This window comes from Trematomus bernacchii, unplaced genomic scaffold, assembly GCF_902827165.1.
Source record: "Trematomus bernacchii unplaced genomic scaffold, fTreBer1.1, whole genome shotgun sequence".
In the NCBI taxonomy this organism is placed as follows: Eukaryota; Metazoa; Chordata; class Actinopteri; order Perciformes; family Nototheniidae; genus Trematomus; species Trematomus bernacchii.
This window is the reverse complement of record NW_022987727.1, coordinates 4,284,152-4,304,224: the sequence shown is the minus strand read 5'-3', so window position 1 is coordinate 4,304,224 and position 20,073 is coordinate 4,284,152. Positions and strand designations below refer to the sequence as shown.

At 43.2% G+C, this 20,073-nt stretch overlaps 1 protein-coding gene across 4 annotated transcripts in view; it reads right to left on the bottom strand.

Annotated features, from left to right (window-relative positions):
• The window catches only part of rerea (arginine-glutamic acid dipeptide (RE) repeats a), a 121,710-nt gene that overhangs the window by 80,498 nt on the left and 21,139 nt on the right, over nucleotides 1-20,073 (bottom strand). For 2 of the 4 annotated variants that reach the window (XM_034144813.1, XM_034144810.1), the window contains exon 1: nucleotides 5,712-6,213. The gene's annotated coding sequence lies outside the window, so the exon portion shown is untranslated. Of the gene's footprint in view, nucleotides 1-5,711; nucleotides 6,214-12,692; nucleotides 12,711-13,357; nucleotides 13,439-20,073 lie in introns of those variants that run through there. The other 2 variants (XM_034144811.1, XM_034144812.1) reach the window with 2 other exon arrangements.

Genomic DNA, 20,073 nt, shown 5'->3' with positions numbered 1-20,073 from the left:
GAAAAAACAATTACACTACCCCCGCCCGGGCGCTAGTCTCTCACCGACTGCCTCGACTCAGCTTGACAATCAAGCCCATTAGATCTTTCTGTGAATTAAAGCTAGTTAATTTAAAGCACTCGCACACATCAAGAATAGTCATTAGCCTGTCTTTTTAGCATAGAAAACAGGAATGATTTGCCGGTTCAGAGAGATGATCTCCCTACATGCAGCCTGGGGCAGCCCTTACTGTCTACCTCATTATTTTTGGAAGAACAAGGCCACTGATGAATCCAGCTGGGTTAAATGTAAGGTGCTCTCGTTCTGACCTGGCTCACACACAGCAGCAGACTGCTGTAAGCCGCTCTTATTACAGACAAAAGAAAATGGAGTAACTCGCCAACACTGTAAATATACGGATAAATCTCACTCAACTAAGCTGTAAAATCTAAGTGGAATTGTTGGAGTACATCCTTCCCACGCAGCTGCACATTCTGCAGTGGGAGAGCTGTCAAATGTTGGCTTTTTGTGGATTCTCGCTGAGCTGACAAGTGCCAATGATACACTGTGAGTGATAAAGACATTCATTCCTGCTTAGAGAGAGGTTTTCCAGATGTGATAGTCTGCAACGCTCGAGTGGTTCATTACCGAATAGAAAGAGCCCCGTTGCTGTGTTTTCCCATTTACGTTGCCACGGTGACAAATGAAAAGCAGAATCACTCACAAAACTAATCAAATGAGTGAGTGACAACAAGTCAATATTTTCTCATTGCGTGGACAAGCAATACATCTACACAGTAACGGGCTGTGCTTCAAGGCTAAGACATAGCTAGACTTGCACCATTATACTGATAATGTGCTGTTAATGTGTCGGGTGCGTGTCTTCTGACTAGTGCTAATAAAGACACATATCAAAAGAAAACCTTTACCAAGTGTGGGCTAAATTACCAGCTCACCAGACATTGTCTAGACTATCTGTACTTTCAACAAACATACTATTTCGTGTAAGGGCTACAAGCCAACAAAGACAGAACTGTAATTGGACATTGATCTGTCGAGGTCCAAGGATAAACAACTCATCCTTAGAGCAGCCATGAAGAGCGGCCAGCGTGTAAACACACCAACCTTACTGAGATGTTAGAGAAAATGGGCGAATTGAAAACTGTGCTCAAATTGTATCCATTTTGCTTTAATTCCTTGGGGTTCATTTGTCATTTTCAAAAGACAGCTTATTTAAAAAAAAAAAAAAAAAAAACTATTATCTTGCTTTTGATTACATCCTTCACAAAAAACTCTCCCTGAACACAAAATGGAGCAAACATCATCTCTACAAGCCTGGTTAAACACAGGCTAGATCAATGGGGAGATTTATCAGCAAATATTACCATTCGATGCCTGGCAAGTAATCATTAAGGAATGGCACTGATGCATTATTCATTGGCTAATGTATAATTCAGACTTAACAGCAGATTCTATGCATACATAAAGCTGTGATACATTTAAACACATTAAATGTTTACTTGCTAAAATAGGATGTGAATGCGCAGCATGAATGCTTCCCTGCTGCTGTCACTCGATTTTATGCTGACATTGCTGAGGATGTAAGCTGGATACTGGAGTATAGATTCTGACAGCCCACTCATCATAACACATGCACTTAAATGACACAGGCTACTGATATCCATGGTGGGGAAGGGGGAATAATCTGTTGTAGTATAGGTGATTGCAAAAATCCCATAGAGCGTCTTTTCTCTTTGTTCGGCTAAGTAAATTACATTTATGATAGATCAGTAAAACCACCCATTACAGTCCTTGCAGTATACCCAATTTTCTTTTCTGGCACATGAAACTTTATGTACTGTCGTTTTATCTGCCTCTGACATTTGCTTGCGTGTTAAAACATTACAGAAGGATTGTGAGGATATTCTTGTTGAGGTGTCAGAGCTGGTGCCAGAGGGACAGTCAACAGGGAGGAAGAGGAGGCAGTGAGGAGGACGCACAGGCTCCATCTGACGGTGTGCAGAGCGGGCAGCCCTGTGGGGACCGCCATTCCACTTTATGACCATGCACTGAATTAACGAGGCCAGATGTCCCCCCACTTAACATGTGTGAAAGTGCCCTCCAATGGGCTCAGCTGCTTTAAGGATGTACAGACAGAGGGGGGGGGGGGGGGGGGGGGGGGGGGGGAAGAGACCGGGCCTATTTTCAATTATCCCAATTTCTCACTCATCGTTGGCTCCCGAGGTTTATGTTAATTAAAGATATCAGCTCTTCTGCTGTGCATAAAACAAATGAGATGGAATTTTCTATGAACAATCAAAGCACCTCTCCGGACCTTCATCACTCTCTATTTCAGTAGGCACCCACCAGAGGGTACTGCCTCCTTAGCAGTGCTACCATTGTTTCACGTGTACTATGTCAATCAGAGGCTAACATATTCTAAATGCGTCACCGCTGAACCACTGTCTGGAAGGACAATAGGTCAGGAAGTGGGGAGAGGGCTCGTTCCATATAGAAATTACACCCGTCTGAAGAATCAACAAGACCCGAAGAGATTATTCATCGTTCGTCAAAACCATGAGTCTCCTTCTATGTTGGGGGATGGAAATAATACCAACAATGGTAAGGGAGGCCATGACTTCTCATTGATTTTCCGCCGAGCTTTGTGACAAGACGGCCCTTGCATTTCTGTATTGTTGGGGTCAGAAGAGCCTCCCACTTTTGACCCCAACAATACAGTAACTGTGAGCCGTATCTTTTATGTGACGGAGATGTATGCAGTACGGCCACACCTCCATAACCAAATAGCTAGTGTTGTAATGTACCTGTATTTATTTGATACGCCTCTAATAAACAGTTTGTGTGAAAAGTGTCAAACATCACATCTGTTTGAATTGATGTTGCTTATTATAATAAGAGAGATGGAGTTGTGTCTTTGTAATCACAATGGCCTACAGTGGAGATATTCAGAAAGCTATCGAGACCCAATCAGACTTACTCATTAGAAAGACAATTAGAGCCAACATTGCATCAATTACAATTTCTGTGATTCTTTATGCATTACATCATGCCATTAAAACAACAACACACAGACAACCTGAAGGTTTTTCTACTAGCTGCCATCATCCTGACACAGGGAGGAAAAAAGGGGGCAGACACACCGCATGGTGCAATCCCAGTGAGGGCCATCATGCGAGCAGATTAAATAACGTTTTTCCAATGCCCTGTCAAACATTCAGCCGCCTCTGAGGAGCTAGACAGCCGTTACAGCCTCACTCTATGAAGCATCTCTCTCTCTGTATGGTCGGAAACAGCCTCTTTGATCCGGATATCGCCCCTCAGACTCCTCAGAGGTGACACTCATACACGCGCCTGTATGTGAGCTGAATGTTTACTAGATCTCTGTACCTTGTCAGCAGTAAGACTTGTGTTTATGAAGGGGGGGTGACTCATAGTGCCACTATGATTCCCTTTGGTTTACATGAATCAACAACGCAGACTGCAGATTCAGACAAAGATCAAATTGCACATCAGATTTAATTTCCATCAAATACCAGTATGAAGCAGTGCAAATAGAAAGAATGTGAAATGATAGCGACAGTTGTATGGTAGTGTGTAGATAATTAAGATTAAGACTGCTTTATTCTTATCTGATAGGAGTCTTACTGTGAAACCCTCAGTGCTCTCTTCCCATACAAATCTCACACAGCAGAACAACTTGGGCTCTTGTGTACAACTCCATTAAGAGGTCGGACCACTTCCTCGTTCATACAATCCACAAGTAGAGAAACTGAATAGCTATCCTAACCTCTGGGGGAGTGTAGAAAATAACATTTCTAAATGTGTTCAGATGCAAGTTTTCCCACATGATAGTAAATGTTATCAACACAACTAAATTGATTTGTATCTGACTACTGGTTACCATCTCAGACAGAGGCCTACCCCTCAAGTCAGTGACCACCAAAACATTAATAAACCTGAAAAAGTCACCTATACGACTTGAATGCGGGAAAAAAACGTATTGTTTATTTCATCATATTGTCATCCAAGAATGGCTGCCCAAAAAAAACCCATCACCTTGAAAAAAAACATGTATGAAAAAAAATAAACATAATTTAGCAAGATTCCTCCCCTTTAAGATACGAAAGCACACGTAGGCACTTCAGCATTGTGAGTTACTGGAACACTAAGGAGAACAACCACCATTCACTTTTGAACTATAATTGCACCACATGCCTTATATGTCTCATATTCACATTCACATGACTTTTAAAACCGAATGAGCCTTAAATGTTAGTAAATGTCCTTTATGCGTCCAGCAATTATACATTATCTGCAGTGCTGGGGCCATACATTAGCTCATGCAGTGACGTCCCACTCAAGTGGATTAATCACATCTAAATCATTAAGCTAGAGGTCACTTCGCAGCTAGCATGGGGACAAATAAAATGCCACAGGAAGTTGAGCATGGTGGAGATTAGCTCCCCACAATTAGCACTGCAACATCTGAGTCCATGTAATAGCTCAGTGAAAAATGCAGCAGCAGGGGGAGGATTTCAGGAAGGGATTGTTTTTATATGGCGGAGATTGAAGCAATCAATGCCCCCCCCCCCCTCATCCTGGATTTGTATCTTGTTTCAGGGCTGAAGCTTTCTTTGTGCTTATGTGGCCACATAGCCTGTGGATTCAGCTTCTGACTGGAGTCACATGAAGACTTACTATGACCAATTTTACAGTGATTTAAGTAAACAAGCCCTCCTCCCCCTTCTACTATAACTGGAAAACATAAAATAAGCCGCCTTTCAGACAAATAACTGTAGTCTGCTTTCAAATCCTAATCTTCCCCCTCCTAAACACACACACACCAGCCCCCCTTGCTCTTTTCAACAACAGGCCCAGATCTACCCCCCCCCCCCCCCCCCCCCCCCCACCCCACAGTGAGAGCTGCATGTGCTTGGGCCAGAGTTCATAGCCTCTGGGGGGCTGAAGGGGGGAAGTCAAGTTAATGTGGTGGTCCTTCAACAGTTTGCTGGTTCAGCCGGTCTTTTTTGCACAACGTCCCCTTCCCTCAACTTCTTTCCATTAGTACAGTCCAATAATCAATTTATGACACCAGCAAGGCTGTAAATCCAACAGCCAATTATTTTTATGTGAAACTTGGGGAAATCCCACCCATCAAAAATGGATGTGCCACTGACTCATCAAGATCCATTTCAGCAGTTTTCCCTGTCAATGTGCAACTTTTCTTTCCTCAAAGTTGACTTTGAATACACACACCTCAGTAGTTTTTGTGTGTGTATATTTCCTGGCCAGCAATGTTTTCTTTCAAGCTCTGGTTTGTTTACCTCATTATTCAGCTTTAAAAAAAACAATTCGCTGCAGAAGCCCTGTTCCAGGCTGGCCAGGTCATGGAGGTTGCCTGAGGGTCTGCTTCACAGTCCAGAGAGAGCCAAGTTTTACAACAATGCAGCCAACTTTCAGCTCGCCGGAGCACTCAGAAACATTTGACTCGAGGTCACACACGCTTCCTACTCCTGGTATAAACAAAATTAATTCACTTTTTGCTCAAAGTCTAAGTACTCCCCGGTTTTTTTTCATCACAATATCCCAAAATTCCGTTAAGTTATCACCCACACATTGCTCTCCCTGTCTGCGCCCCCCACCCCCTCCTCCTCCTCCTCCGCCTCCAACCACAACCGTCCTGCAATCTTTTTTTGTATTCAACTACTCACCCGCCAGTCTGGTGATTTTTGGAGTCCCAGAGACTGCTTCAAAAAGAGTTCAAAATGCGATCCTAGCCCAAGATGACCCACCGAACTTAAGCCAGCTGGGCCACATCCAAGAACCGGGACGAAACGAGGCGAACAAGGACACTTTTTTTTGTATCCCCCCCGGTTTTTTTTTCTCCTTTTAAACCCGCTGCCCGCACGGAGGGGCTCGGGCGAGCACTTGCTTCAACAAAAGACGGTTTCACTTTACTGAATTACTGTTCGCGTCCGAAATGGCCGAGTAAAGGCACTGTAGCTGGTTCCCGTCTCGGTTCTGCTGCTATTCCCTTTGGCCGTGTTGTTGTTGCTGTCGATGATAGTGTCCACATGAAAAGTAACACAGCGCTGTGAGTTGTTTCGAGGGGTAGGAAACCAGCGCCGTTTACAGGCTCCGCTTCCTTTTTCCACACACACGCGCTCTCTCTCTCCCCCCCCCTCTTCTCTCTCTCTCTCTCTTTCCTATGCACACACACTCTCCACGCTCTCCCTATCGCTCCCTCAGTCTCTGTTAAACCCCCCTCTTCCTCCCCTCCTCCTCCTCTTCAGCTGTTCAACAGACGCATCCACATGGCTGACCTAGTCTTTCTTTATCCAGACACTAGTGAAGGAGAATTACCCCGACCACACTCAAAAAAAGAAGAGAACCGAGCGAAACAAAAACATGGACTGGATTCAAATGATCGTCAGGGACAAAAGGGTGGTGTTGGTTGGGGGGGGGGGGGGGCGCCAATGGGGCTGTTGATTGATGGCAGCCCCGTAGGGAAACGCTTCTGTGTGTGTGTGTGTGTGTGTGTGTGTGTGTGTGTGTGTGTGTGTGTGTGTGTGTGTGTGTGTGTGTGTGTGTGTGTGTGTGTGTGTGCAAATGCACCAGAAAGCGAGATGCAAGGCAGCCAAAGTGGCCCGACCTATCAACCGATCAATGGTAACGCTTATGGGAATGTGACTAAAACACTAAGGGAGACAATGAAAAGCCGTGAAAGCTAGTAGTACTAGTGCCTTGTTAATAATGGCTTAATAACACACTACATGTTTTCTCTCTCTGCACAGTGCCACAAAGCAATGACACGTTTTAATGAACGATAAATAAAAAGAAAACATGAAATGATGATCTTAAATACAGGTCGCTGATTTATATCAGAAAACATTAGTAGCCACACGCATCTGCCGGAAAATACACGAGAGGGAAGAGACTGAAAGCAGCTCAGGCTTCTGGAGCTCATTTGCATTTTTGGATAATGAATTAATTAGTCACCCCACCCATTAAAAAGGCAGAAACAAGCAGGGATGATAATGTGAATAGTCCATTAGCAATATTTGGGAGGCAGATTTTAATGGCTAGCAATGCACATCACATCAAATGTGATCCTGGTAATTTTCCAAGGACTCCGTATTCATTTAGTGTTGATTTGAGCTAGAAAATATACATTACGATGTGTTTTCTTTTTAACTGGAATCTGTCAATCTCAATAACACAGGAGAAGCGTGAAAACAAAGATGGACTGCATTGAGTTGTAAATTAATAGGATGATTTCCATTTTCCCGAGCAAGTAGCTTGACACATTTTCATTGTCTTAAACATGATATTGGATCACTGTCAAAAATCCAATTAACTAAAGCAAATAGTTGGAGCACTGGGTTCTTTTTGCACTAAAGCCAAACACTGGCAGCAGGAGCGGCAGGCAGTAGGGATCAATAGCAATTGAGTTGAGGGTGGTGTGCAGGGGGTCTTTCATTGTGCTACAATCCATGTTGGTCGTCTTTGCTTTGAGAGTGGGGGTGTGCAACAAAGTGCTGCTAAAACCTTATCCAGCTCCTGAGGCGACTGTCCTGAGCAGTCCATCTCCCCTCCATATAGTAACCTAACACCACAGGAACCTCAGCTCCTCCCTTATCACAGTATGTATACATTTCACAAGGTCAATGTTTATGATATGTACACACAGTCTGCCTCCTTTACTGAGCAACACAAACATCTAGAGGATCCTGCATTGATAAGAAGCATGTCCCTCCTTTTCCGGCTATATTTCAAGCTTAAAAAAAGTATTCTATTAGGTGTAACGCAAGGAGTAACCAGGCAACATGTTCAGGAGGTTTCTGGGGCTTAACTTGGGCCAAGACAGCAGTGAAGGGTGAGTGCAGTGAATCCTTTCTGAAGGCAGAGCAGAGCAAAGCTGGATTGGCTGGCGGGGCAGGCTCCCCTCCCTGGCAGATGAGATCCCATTATCAGCCAGACGAGAACTCCACCTCCAGGATTTCACAGCTCCTCTGTTTATCACATGGCTCTGTCAAGTTGGGCACCATTAACCGATAATGAAAGGAGACAACCGGTGCAGTTACAAGCAAAGCACTCCACATTCTACAGGCCTAAGCATGTATCTGGGAAGCTGACTGTGTCTATTCAATTCTGTTCAGCATTCAAACGGCCCATCACAATACCTTTTCCCTGAGCACCCCTCCTACAGCTACAGTGCCTTCGATCCGCAGCAGAACAAAAAACTAGTTTACTTGGTGCCTCTTTTTAATTCAGAGGAAATTACATCTAAGAGAACTGTAGGCTGCCTCGGGGAATAGAAATTACACTTTTCCAAAACAGTCTTTGTCTATAAGATTATTAAAATAGAATTGGTTGTAAAAAGTTAACCAAAACCAGTATGAGGGAGAGACACAATAAAGCAACATAAACTATCATTTGGAAATATGTTTTCTTCATCCACATCAAACATAATTAGTACAAGTGTGACTAAACAAAAAGACTGCAAGACAGCCACTGAATCAAAGGCCAACATGAACCCCCCCCCCCCCCCCCCCCCGTCTGACTACTCCTTTTATGGTTTATAGGATTCTGTAGCCACTTACGCTCATTAAAAATGAATACTTAACAAAAGCTGTGGCTGACACACACTGTTTGCTTTAGCCTGATTTCTCCACAGTGTAGAAAAACAAGCCACTCACAGGCTACAAGCAGAGAGCAAGCGAGAAAGAGACATAGGGAAAGTGCTTGGCGATACAAGTAAGTCAGCCAGTAGCTGAAACAACAGAAAAAAAGCGACATGGATGACTTAGCCAAGCCTGTGAGAGACTTGGCAAGCCTCAGAGGCACTGGCCTCTTAAGCACTCATATCTAGTAACTTCATTTAATACATTCACCAGGGATGAGCAGACAAGTTGAAGGAAAAAAAGGGATTGAGAGAAGAAAACGGACTTGTAAACCAAAAAGGAGGGGTAGGTTGTGGCGGTGGTGGGGGTGTACTTCAGAGGCTCGATTTTTAACACATGACTAAATCTCTACAGTGTAACAAGCTAACTTCCCCGCTGCCAAAACATAATACAAAGAGGAAAACAAACTTGATTGGACCCTGAGACAATTTTACAATTTTCAGGCAGGTATTATCTACAGAAGCTGTTCTTCTCATATTAAAATGTGAACAGTGCTTTTCCAGATGGGGCTTTAAAGCTGCGACTCTCTCTTCGCCACACGTACTAAATCCATAAAGAACAAAGACTCAGTGTGACTGCTGCTTCAAGTTACTGTTCCTCATACTGCAGCAAGTGCTGATAGGCCTCCTCCTTCACTGCTGGGAGGCAAGCAAAAAAAGGCTGACTTCAAATCATTCATTGCTCCTTTTAGCCTTCAAGGATTCTTAAGAGAGCACTTTACAAGTTTGGGGAATCCAAAGGGAAAATAAGGTCCTACACGACTAATTAAAACACAGACTTTGCCTGGAGGGGGCTGAGAAGGGGAAGCAATAAAACAATCCTCTCCAATCTCCCAACAAAGTAACTCGAGGAAATTATATGACTAAATATAGTTAACTACATGCTTGTGGATATTAACATTCAACTACTATTGCTTTAGCTAAAAAGAATAGCTCTCTACAGTCAAATTTCATTCCAAAAATGAAAATGGGACCGTCAAGAATAGTGATTACACTGTTCTCTAAACAAGCAAACAACCCTATTATGGTGACAAAACAATCACTGAAAATCCAGATGTCCTCTGGAGACAATCCAAGCACACAGCTAGTAATTAACCTAATACCTAGCCAGCCTTTTAAATGCGATCATTAACACAGTTGTAAAAATGTGAAAGAAGCCGAGGAATGGTATTTAGCTTCAGGCGATCAGAGCAAGGTCTAGCCTCACGTAGCTATCTTGTTTACTTAGCTATTCACAGTCACATTTGGCAGCCTAGCACAACTCTGAAAACCAAGACACTTGTAGGCTACATATGTCTAATGTCTTTTGCCAAGCTACACACAGCAGCCATTTGGTAAAAACTATTGCATATGAAATAATATGAATGTAAGTAAACCTGATTCCAGATGGAGGTAACTGCCACCTGGCAGACAAAGAACAGCCTTTTTAACTTAACAAAATACAGAAAAACCTGATTAAGCATCAGAAGACTTTGATATTGGGAAAGAAAACAAACTGCAGTTAATGTGGGCTCACATTGTTTCCATTAGATCTCAGCTTGCTGAAATGAAGAATGAAGCCACGGTAGTAGATGGATAGCGTGTGAAATGCTAATGAACCAGAATAAACAACTCTGTATGGCAATAAACTAGCACACATAAAAAGTGAAAACAATCACAAACAAAAGCCCACGTGTAATAACTTAGATTCTATTTCCATAAGCCCCTGATTTTCCACATTCTTCAAGCTCTCACATGGACTTTCTATGTCTGTGTCATTCTCCAGGCTAAACAGGGCCTCATTCATCTGAATAAAAGAGCAGTTCAGCCGAGAACAGACACTGAGGAATGAGACTGTATTTCCAAGAAGGCCACAGAGAGACAGAGTGCAGGCTGTGGCGGAAAGAGGAAGTTTACATTTCAGGCAAATCCTTTTGTGAACAAAGACGCAGCAAGATAAACAAACAGTACATGTGTCTGATGCTTAACTCTGGAAGCAGTTAGTAAAATCTTATTCCAGCAGGGTGAAGCTGCGTTTTAAGGTCATCAGCAGGCAGCATGGCGGGCGGACGGGGGTTCGTGATTATGAAAGCAAAAGAGAGAGTGGCGGTTGGGGTGTGTGATCCTTGTGTGGTTACTGTCTCCAAGCTAATCTGCTCAAATAGCCAGTGACTGCTCCATTTCACACAGAGCACATGGCTGTCTCACCTCCATACACTGCCACCCTATGGAGAGTGTGTGGAGGTGCAGCCGTGTGCTTTGACTGTGCTAAAGGGGGAGGTGGAGCAGTCAGAGGCTGATAATGTGCAAAACAAAAACTCCCAACACTATAATTCATGACAAGCATATTCAAATGCTCAATATGATACAACGGGCCACAAAGCTCTATTTTTCTTCCCCCCCCCCCCAGTACCAATGCTCATTCAGAAATCAATTACTCTCCTCTGGTCACACTTGGCTGCTCTCAGCTCTGTAAGCTAATGATTTAGCCATCTAGTTCACAGATAGATACTGATAACAAGAATACGCACATTGGTTATTAGTCCGGGGGATAAGAGTCCTTCAAGATAATTGTTCACATCTTGAACTTTTACATCTTGCCTTCCTCGCATTTATTTATGTTTCCTCCCAATTTGGCATGAATAATAGCAGAGGAGTAATCTCAAAGGCACATTTTCGGTCAGCATATCAGCGCTGGGCTGGGTGAGAAAAGGATTCACAGAGACAGCACACGGACAGGGTGGTGAGGCTGTGTTGTGAGATTAGACTGTTTTTTGTGGGAGCGAAATGGTAAAATGTGTCTTGTGTGCAGCCGGAGCAGACAGTTGGGAGATCAGTGCTGAGGTCAAGAGGAGCCACTTAGCTGTGCTTTGGCCTTCTCACCCCTGCAGCGCTCAGAATCAACCGCTCAACTGTGGGAGTAGATAAAAAGCTTGGCAGCAGTCTTGCAACTGGAGACGGATACATTTGCTAATGCATGCAGGCTTTATTTATGGCATTTTAAAAAGGTACAAAATAGAAATGAATGGGAATAGGTAGGAAGGTGGGAAGCTTGCTCATTAGACAGAATATATATTAGGTTAGCCTCACTAGTGCAGATCCCCAAAGGCACTACATCTAGAGGCTTGTTATGAACAAACAAAGCAATAAACAATGCACAGTAAAAAAAACTGTACCTCTTTCAATTACAGATAAACCATGAAGGTCATTGATTTCCCCCCCCTTCAGTATTATCACTATCATTTAATACGCAAGGTAATGAGAGTTATAGCAGATTTGATTATTTCCCCCCTATTGTACATTATTATTATAAAAGCAGTGAGACCAGAAGAATATATGTCCCTTTGATGTCTCTGGTTAGGATATAATGTGCGGAAATCTGAGGAAAAAAAAGTGTTCGGTGTCATTTATGATTACATGGCGAGACCACTACTCTTTGTCTGTATTGTTTGGACGTTATGAATTAACTGAGCATGGGAGTGTGCTTCGCATTATGCTGCTTTGGACACACAGCATTACTAATCAGAAGTGGTGAGCTGGAAATTCGGCAAATTGCTTGTTTGGATGCACATACTCTGCATAATGCATGAAGCATCTAACATATTATAGATATGTCTGTGCCCTTCTGTGTGTGTGTGTGTGTGCGTGCGTGTGTGTGTGCGTGTGTGTGATAGGAAGAAGTGAGTGTGGGTGTAAAAGATAGCGTACAAGTGGGAGAGACTGGGGAAATGAGAGATAGGCCAGCGCCGTTGATATTGGACATTGAGCAGGGTTGAAAGCTAACAACATGCGGCATGCTAACTGTCTTTATAATATGAACAGCGGGGAATAGGCAGAGGAGGCTTGGTGCATTAAGTCCACGAGTCAGAGGGATGGATTGAGTAAAGATGGATGGGTAGCGTGAAGGAAGAAAAGACTGAGCCAGGGAGGGAGTGCAAGCAGTAGCACTCTGTTCCTGCACACATCAGCAGCAGGAGGGCAGGGATGCGCGGAGGCCACAGCAAGCCAATTACCAAACTCATTAAGTAACCTGCTAGTCGGCTTTGAACTGCAGCCCCCCTCCATAACGTGACTGGATTCTCAGACGCTGTTCTGGACGGTCAGATAGGCGCTCCGTCTTGCAACTCTTTCTTCTTCTTTTTTTAAAGGCAGAAGTGGAAATGGCAAAATGGTAATCACATTTTCACATGATGCATTCATTGGAATGAAAAGTGCAATGCAGAATCACAAGTGAAACCGTTTGGAGAATGATTGGTAGAACTATAGAAGAGTGGCGGCATACAAGGTATCATGGTGCAGAAGAGAGATTTTGCACTGGTTGCAAAGGAAGGAGAAAGGGGTGCATTTAGGGAATTCTAAAACGTAGGGACACAGGCGTGGGTTAGCATGAGTTAGCAGTTGAAGGATAAATAAGTGCTGACAGGCTTGAGCTGTTCTCTCTACTGGAACACAAAGGAGAGGGAAAGATGGCTGTGAGGGGGAGGAGGAAGACAGTGAAGAAGATGTAGCACAGTAAGGGGTGAGGGTGAGAGCACCAAGGGTAGGTAGAGAACGTGATCAAGGCCCAGTGGGTGGGGCAGGAGTCAAAACATTTTGAGGAAAGGAGAGGGGGGGGGGGGGGGGGGGGGTTAGAGCAGAGGGGAAACAACGCTGTGTTAGTCAGCACTCCAGTGTCACAAAGCAATGTTGACTAACCTTGACTGCATTCACCTCCTAGCTCTCTGCCACACTGGCTCTCAACAAGTATTGACACAACGACAGTCTGCAAGAGAAAAACTGAAGGGGAGGAACAGACACACACAGAGGACAGGGGGAAAAAAATAAACATAAATGATGTGCAAATGGAACAAACGAGGTGATAACAGCTTGACAGTAGAGGTGTATGCATGAATGAAGACGGCAGCCATATTTGGCATCGTGTCCAAACACATGGTGAACGCAGCCACTGAAAGAAGCTGCACATAAAATAATAACCCCCCCCCCCCCCCCCCCCCCCCCACCCATCACAGTGCAGTTATCATTTTTCTTTTAGGAGATTGTGAGCATTTATTCTAAGCCAGTATTCATTTCCCTGTTCTCAATAAACCTCTTTGGATACACACAGATTTATGCACTCATACCTGCTGCTACACACTGTTAAACACACACACACACGCAGTCCCCCCCCCTACCCGTGAACCTCCCCATTATCCCATGAGCCCTCTCTTCTCTGCCTTGCTTGACAAGAGCTTGGAAATAAAAACATCACAGCTCTGCCTCGCAGCACCTGTTCAATAACATTGACATTTCACATTCAGCATCCGCACACCGAGAGATTCCCTACATTTACTCTCTTTAACACCCGGAAATGCAACACACACACGCACGCTATCAATCTTTTACATTTCATTGCTAGCTTTTTAACCCTGCACAGACAAGGGATATGTCTACGTGTGCAAGGTGTAACAATACAAATTAATTGGTGGAGGCTTATCTTGGTTTTGTGGAAATAGCGTCGAGTGCAATTGTGTCCTTTTCATGAAAAACTGTTAAATGTAGTCAGTTATCATCCATCAATTATATAAGTGTATTCATGTGATTCAATGGTTTGCAACGTATGGGTTACTTACAAAACCAAATGAATGATGAGGATAATTTAGGGGAAATTGTCAATGTGGTTGAGAATGATATATAATATAGTCCATATGCATGTCATTAAATGTATCTCAGTGTATTATGAGATGAGAAAATTAATGACATTTCACAGACCAGATAAAATGATGAGCGACTAATGAACAGTAAGCACTGAAGGATGATTAGTAGGATTTTGCACTAGCTATTTTTAAGTCGTGGCTTATATCCAACAAATTACCTATTGATGGTAAAACAAGACCGCATTCAGGATATTATTTACCAGGAGTACAAAAATGTTTGTTATTATTCATTCCTTACTCCTGATGCAATATTTCAGCCTGCACTTCGAGCTAAAATGGTCTTTTGAATTTGAAAATAACACCAGGTGTGCAGAGAATATCGCCAGTAGAATAGAGTATACGGTCAAAAATAGCACAAATCACCACAACGACCCTCCAGATAAGCACATAGCATTTATAATCACGCCACGATCAAACTCGACCAAAGAGGATTTGGGGGTCATATGTTAGATGTCAACATTACGTTTTACGTTTTTCTTTTAGATGCACCGGAACACTTTAATGCATGTTTTCATACAACAGTAGCCACCTGAGGAGAATATGAACTGTGCTGAGGGCCGCCGGGTGCCAGGGCTCAATGGTGTCACCAGGTGCAGCCTAACCTGGGTGGCTAAGCAGGGACATCTGTTTGATGGCATTAGAGCCATCACAGCCCTGCCATAACCACAGATTAAATGGCAGTAAATCTGAGGATTAGATCTGAGTATGAATAGCACACATTGATTTTGAAATCCCATGGGGACAGACAATGTGGCCAACAAGCAAACGCACACACGCACACACACACACAGACTCATTTGTCTCACCGTTTTTTGAAATCAGTCCGTGACTAACCCATCTTCATTTTAATCTGCTCATATTTTGGCCTAGAAGCTGTATCAAAATAGTACGAAGCATGTCACAACGTTCCTTTAGAAAACTGCCTTTACACCCAGTCTCTTCCAGTAGTGTCACAGTAGAGCACAACAGACCTAGAAATGTCCATTCCTATATTCTACGTGTGCTCATGTGAGAGCAGGATCACTTCCATGCTCGGAGATTTGAGGGTTATTTTATGTGAGCACCACGAGGTGATTTGGACGATGACAAAGACAAAATGGCCTTTCGTTCTTGAGCTGCCTGGTCGTGGGTCTTAGTATGCAGATATGCAGTCTCACACACTCAGCCCCGGCGAGACCTTTCTGACATGACAATCCCCAAATCCCGCGCTGAAACCTCACTTCCCCCCCCCCCCCCCCCCCACCCCCACCACCACCACGGTCCTCGGGAAGCTGACTGACATCAAAGACAAGCGCCACACTCTCATGACTTTAGTCTGTCTCCCAGTCACAGCCTGTGTCTCTGGCTGTCCACCGCATGCCTGTCAAAAAAGTCGCTATTTAAAAACACCTCGCTCATGCTAACCACTTCAAACACCTTCACAACATAACATGAAGAAACCAAAGATAGCCTGTGCTGCATCTTCACTATTTTCATACTGTAAGAGGCGGGTGTCAAGAGTGTTGGGCTATGAGCAATGTTTCCAAAAATGGTTTCCTACATAAAAGACAACATACTGTTACAAGGGTCCAAAACAAATAGCCATTCTTGGCAAGCAGACCTCCCTCCTCCAAAAGAATTGCATAGGGCATCGTAGCTGAACTAAGCCACGTATCAAGACATTACCTGGTGATTAGTGTGCGTTGTGAGGCAGCTCCATTAACCTTTAAGAAACAGTGTGGAGGCTGCAGTGTCTAGTCAAGTGGAACGCTCCCCTTACTACCTTTCGAAAAAAGACATGAGTGAGAGAGAGCAAGAGAGAGAGTGAGAAACTCAGTGTGACAGTAGAGCTGCTCCTGTTAGGTAAGCACATTGAGCCGTCAGGCCGGCACATTCATCAACACGCAGAACGCCAGTCAGCAGCACCAGTGGGCTCACTCTCCTCTCTGCCACCCTACTGTTACTGTGGCGGAGGAGGAGGAGGAGGGTGGGGGGGGTGGGGGGGGGGGGAAAGGGTGACAGGGAGGCATTTGCAAAGCAGATTTGGATCATTCGCCCCAGCATTTGGCAGTGCAAATGTTTCTATGCATGGTTCGGGTGGTTTTCACAAGCATTACCCCGGCCCTAATAGATGGGCAATGGGCCGCTAATGATATCATTATCATACATGCACTGTAATAGTCTGGACCCAGGGAGTGCCAAGATCAATGGACGGCAAAAAATCTGGATCAATTGATTAGTCTGCCGCTGTTAAGCTGCTAAAACATATTTTGCGCACAGTCAATGTGTTGTTGGATAGGCTGTGAGTGAATTGGGTCTTCGCCTGCTTTCAGAGAGCAGCATCCAGACAGGAGGTTATGCAAGTGGATCTTTGCCATATGAGATGTGAGCTGAATTGGCAGGGCTGACGAGCTTCCTGCGCTCATCTTAATGTCAACCACTACCATTATACACAAAGCTCCAAATTAGGGTTGAAAGGACTATTTATCATTCCTGACAAAGTGAAAACAGAGGAATACTTTTAAGCCATGTCTATTGTCTCTTTTTATTGTGAAGTCACCCAACCACAATGTCAAAGTGGTTTTATTTTTGAAAACCATGAGACGATTGACAAGTGGAGAAAATGTGCTCAGACGTATTCACTGCACAAAGATAGATTGGTTTTGTTCATGGTTGTGTAAGTGTCATTAAATTAGCCTTTTCCAGTAGCAGTGAATACATATTGCATTAGGATTGTAGATCATAGTGGGATTCTGATTTTAAAGTAAATTCTTATTTACACTTTGAGATTTAAAACAGTCTTAATTTTGAAGGAAATGACAAAGGATGTGGACAGAGTTAGTTTGAGTTTGTAACAAGTTCTGAATTATTAAGTGAATGAGTGAAAATACATGTTGACATTTTTTTTAATTGTAGTAGTTACTAGGGTAGGCCTGGTAAGGATTATTATTGGGGGGCTTAATGTTACATTTTTCTTTATCAATTAGCGGATTGAACAGATCAACAGAAAATGAATATTAAAATAATCTTTAGAGGGATATTTAGCAAAAATGAAAATAAACCCTTCCTATTTTTAGCGTCTCATTTGTAAGGATTTTCTGGTTTCTTACTTTGTAAATGTCCTTATGGGATCTGGGAAATTGTAAAATGTTCTTTTCCCCCAATCTTTAGATTAATAAAAAATAAAAAATAAATAAAAATAAACCTGAAAAAAATAAAATAATATTTTGTCATATAGCCATAGTATTTTTGGCTGGGGGAAATATATTAATTAAAGCTAATTAATTAAGAAAAACACAATATAATACTAATCAATATTACACAAGAAAATGCAGCTTCAAAATTGCCACAGAGTTTAATCAACACCTCTCTCATAAAATGCATTTTCAAAGCGTCACAACACTGCCATTTATTGCAGGGCTATTGCATTGGATTGCATTACATTGAACACATATGAACTTATCGTGTCCACCTCCTTAACAACGTTCCTGCTTGAGTCGTCTTTCCCTGCGACCGACTACTCTTAATCATGACTGTAATTTGAGAGCAAGCTGATTGTGTTAGAGGAAGCTGATTGCGCTGATGAGCAGAGAGCTCCTAAAGAGAAGAAAGTGGGCCATCCGCTATGAACAAATTATGACAACGATGACAGGCGGGGTGATATACACGAGGCTGTCAAAGAGACTGTATCGTTTTTAAATGATTGCAAAATGCAAACTGGCCAGAAACAATCGTGTTGGAATTGATCTGTAGTCCAACCTTGAGATAATAGCATTGGCAACAGTTACACTTTTGCATTGCAGCAACACCATTTAAATCACATTTTAGTGGGGCCAATCTACCCACAGGGTTAACTCTATCTGTGGCTTTAGGCAGCGTGGTGCAACTTATTCCAGTATAGAAAGGCTAATGCAGGTAAATCACACCCAGTGGACTTGAATGCTTGACACTTAGCTTCCTGGCATACTAGCTAGCTTGAGTGGGCGAGAAATGAACCCCGTTATGTGTCCTGACATTTGGCCCTGCTCCCCGGCAAATAAAAACATGCCTCTCACTTACTGGCTGCCTTCGCCAACAGCCCCATACATCAACATTATAAAGGAGCCAGGCAGCCTCAAGGTCAGCTCAATTTCCTCCTGCCGTTATGAAGTATCAGAATCACAGTGAGAGGGGGCACCCACACACATGTAAAGAAATGATTTAGGGAGCGGGGGAGGGGAGGCAGAGAAAGAAAGAAAGAAAATGGGGGGGATTTAGAGTGTGAAGGAGAGGTTGTGTGTAATACAATGGGGAACTGTGACAAATCACCAGGAGAGAGCCAGCCTCTTCTACAGTAAGGCTGTGTGAGTGTGGGCATTTTTTTGAAAATGCAGAGAGTATTAAGCCTGCTTGCTCATTCCACACGCTAAGAGAATACAGTAGTCTGTAGTTTAAGTAATAGGATTGAACAGTTTTTGTTCAACAAGCCGATTCCACTTGTGTGATCGCTCAAGTGTAAGTCTGTGAAACTACAAAGCAATTAGGCCGACTGAATTACTACTTCAGAAAAAGTGAATACGATGTTTACCATTTGCTGTAATTAATTTCTAAGCTGTAACATGGGCATAACAGCGACCTAATGCAAAATAAATGTCCTTTTTTCCCCCTTTTGAGATCTGGGCCCATTCATCACATGCCCAAGCAATTTGATAAATTACACAGAAGCATGAAAGCTGATCATTTGCGTGGCAGAGAGTGCGGTGCTGTGTGTTTGCCTCCGCCTGAGTCGGCAGTCATCCTTGGCTGACTCGCTGGCTGAGGTTTGACATCTTCAGCCTGGGGAAATAACAGCAAATTCACTTAATGGCACCACCTCATCTATTCCTCATACAGGGAGAGGAGAGAGAGTTTCTTGAGGTGTTACAAAATGGCTGTGTGCCCTGCCGTCTCTCCCATCCATGGGGCTGCAGGTGTGTGGGTAAACACAGAGTGCATTGAGATCCATCTCCAGCCTTGGTCAGCCACCAGATGTAATTTGCAGTCAACTCTGACTCTTTGCGAAAAGCCAGCCTGCCTGAGCTGCCGATACAAAGCTTTTTGTGGTGACAGCGTAATCTGGTATGATGAGTGCGAGTGTGAGTGTGAGTGTGAGTGTGAGTGTGTGTGTGTGTGTGTGTGGTCGCACGATATGTACGTTCAAAGACAATCATATAGAGTCCTTGACGCATTCACGCTATATAACCATCATGGTCCCTGGTAGACCCCACACACATAACAACAAAGACTATAACACCCCCTTGTTGTTAAAGACTGTTGAAAGAACATCCATAAGATTCATCGGTTTGCAACTTTAAAAAACAACTATTTATCTAATATATCATATTCCAATTACTTGTATATAGACTATTCTTGCACTATTACCATTCTATTCTATTTTATTGTATTTACTTGCACTATTTTATCTGTTTTATTGTGTTGCACTGTTGGAGGAGCCTGTGACCTAAGATTTTCTTTGAAATAACTACACTGTAGCTATGTACAAATGATAATAAAAAGCCTTGAATTTTGAATATATACCTGGCTGCTATATCTCAGAACTGTTACAGGATGTGTATTTTGTAAATTATGTAATTCTCCTTTTCATTTTTTATCTTTCATATTTGTTTAATAAAAAAAAAGCTCCTTGGGTAGCTCTCTTTGGCTCTTTTCTTGCTGTAACAAATGCACGGTTCCCCCTCTGTGGGACGAATAAAGGTATTC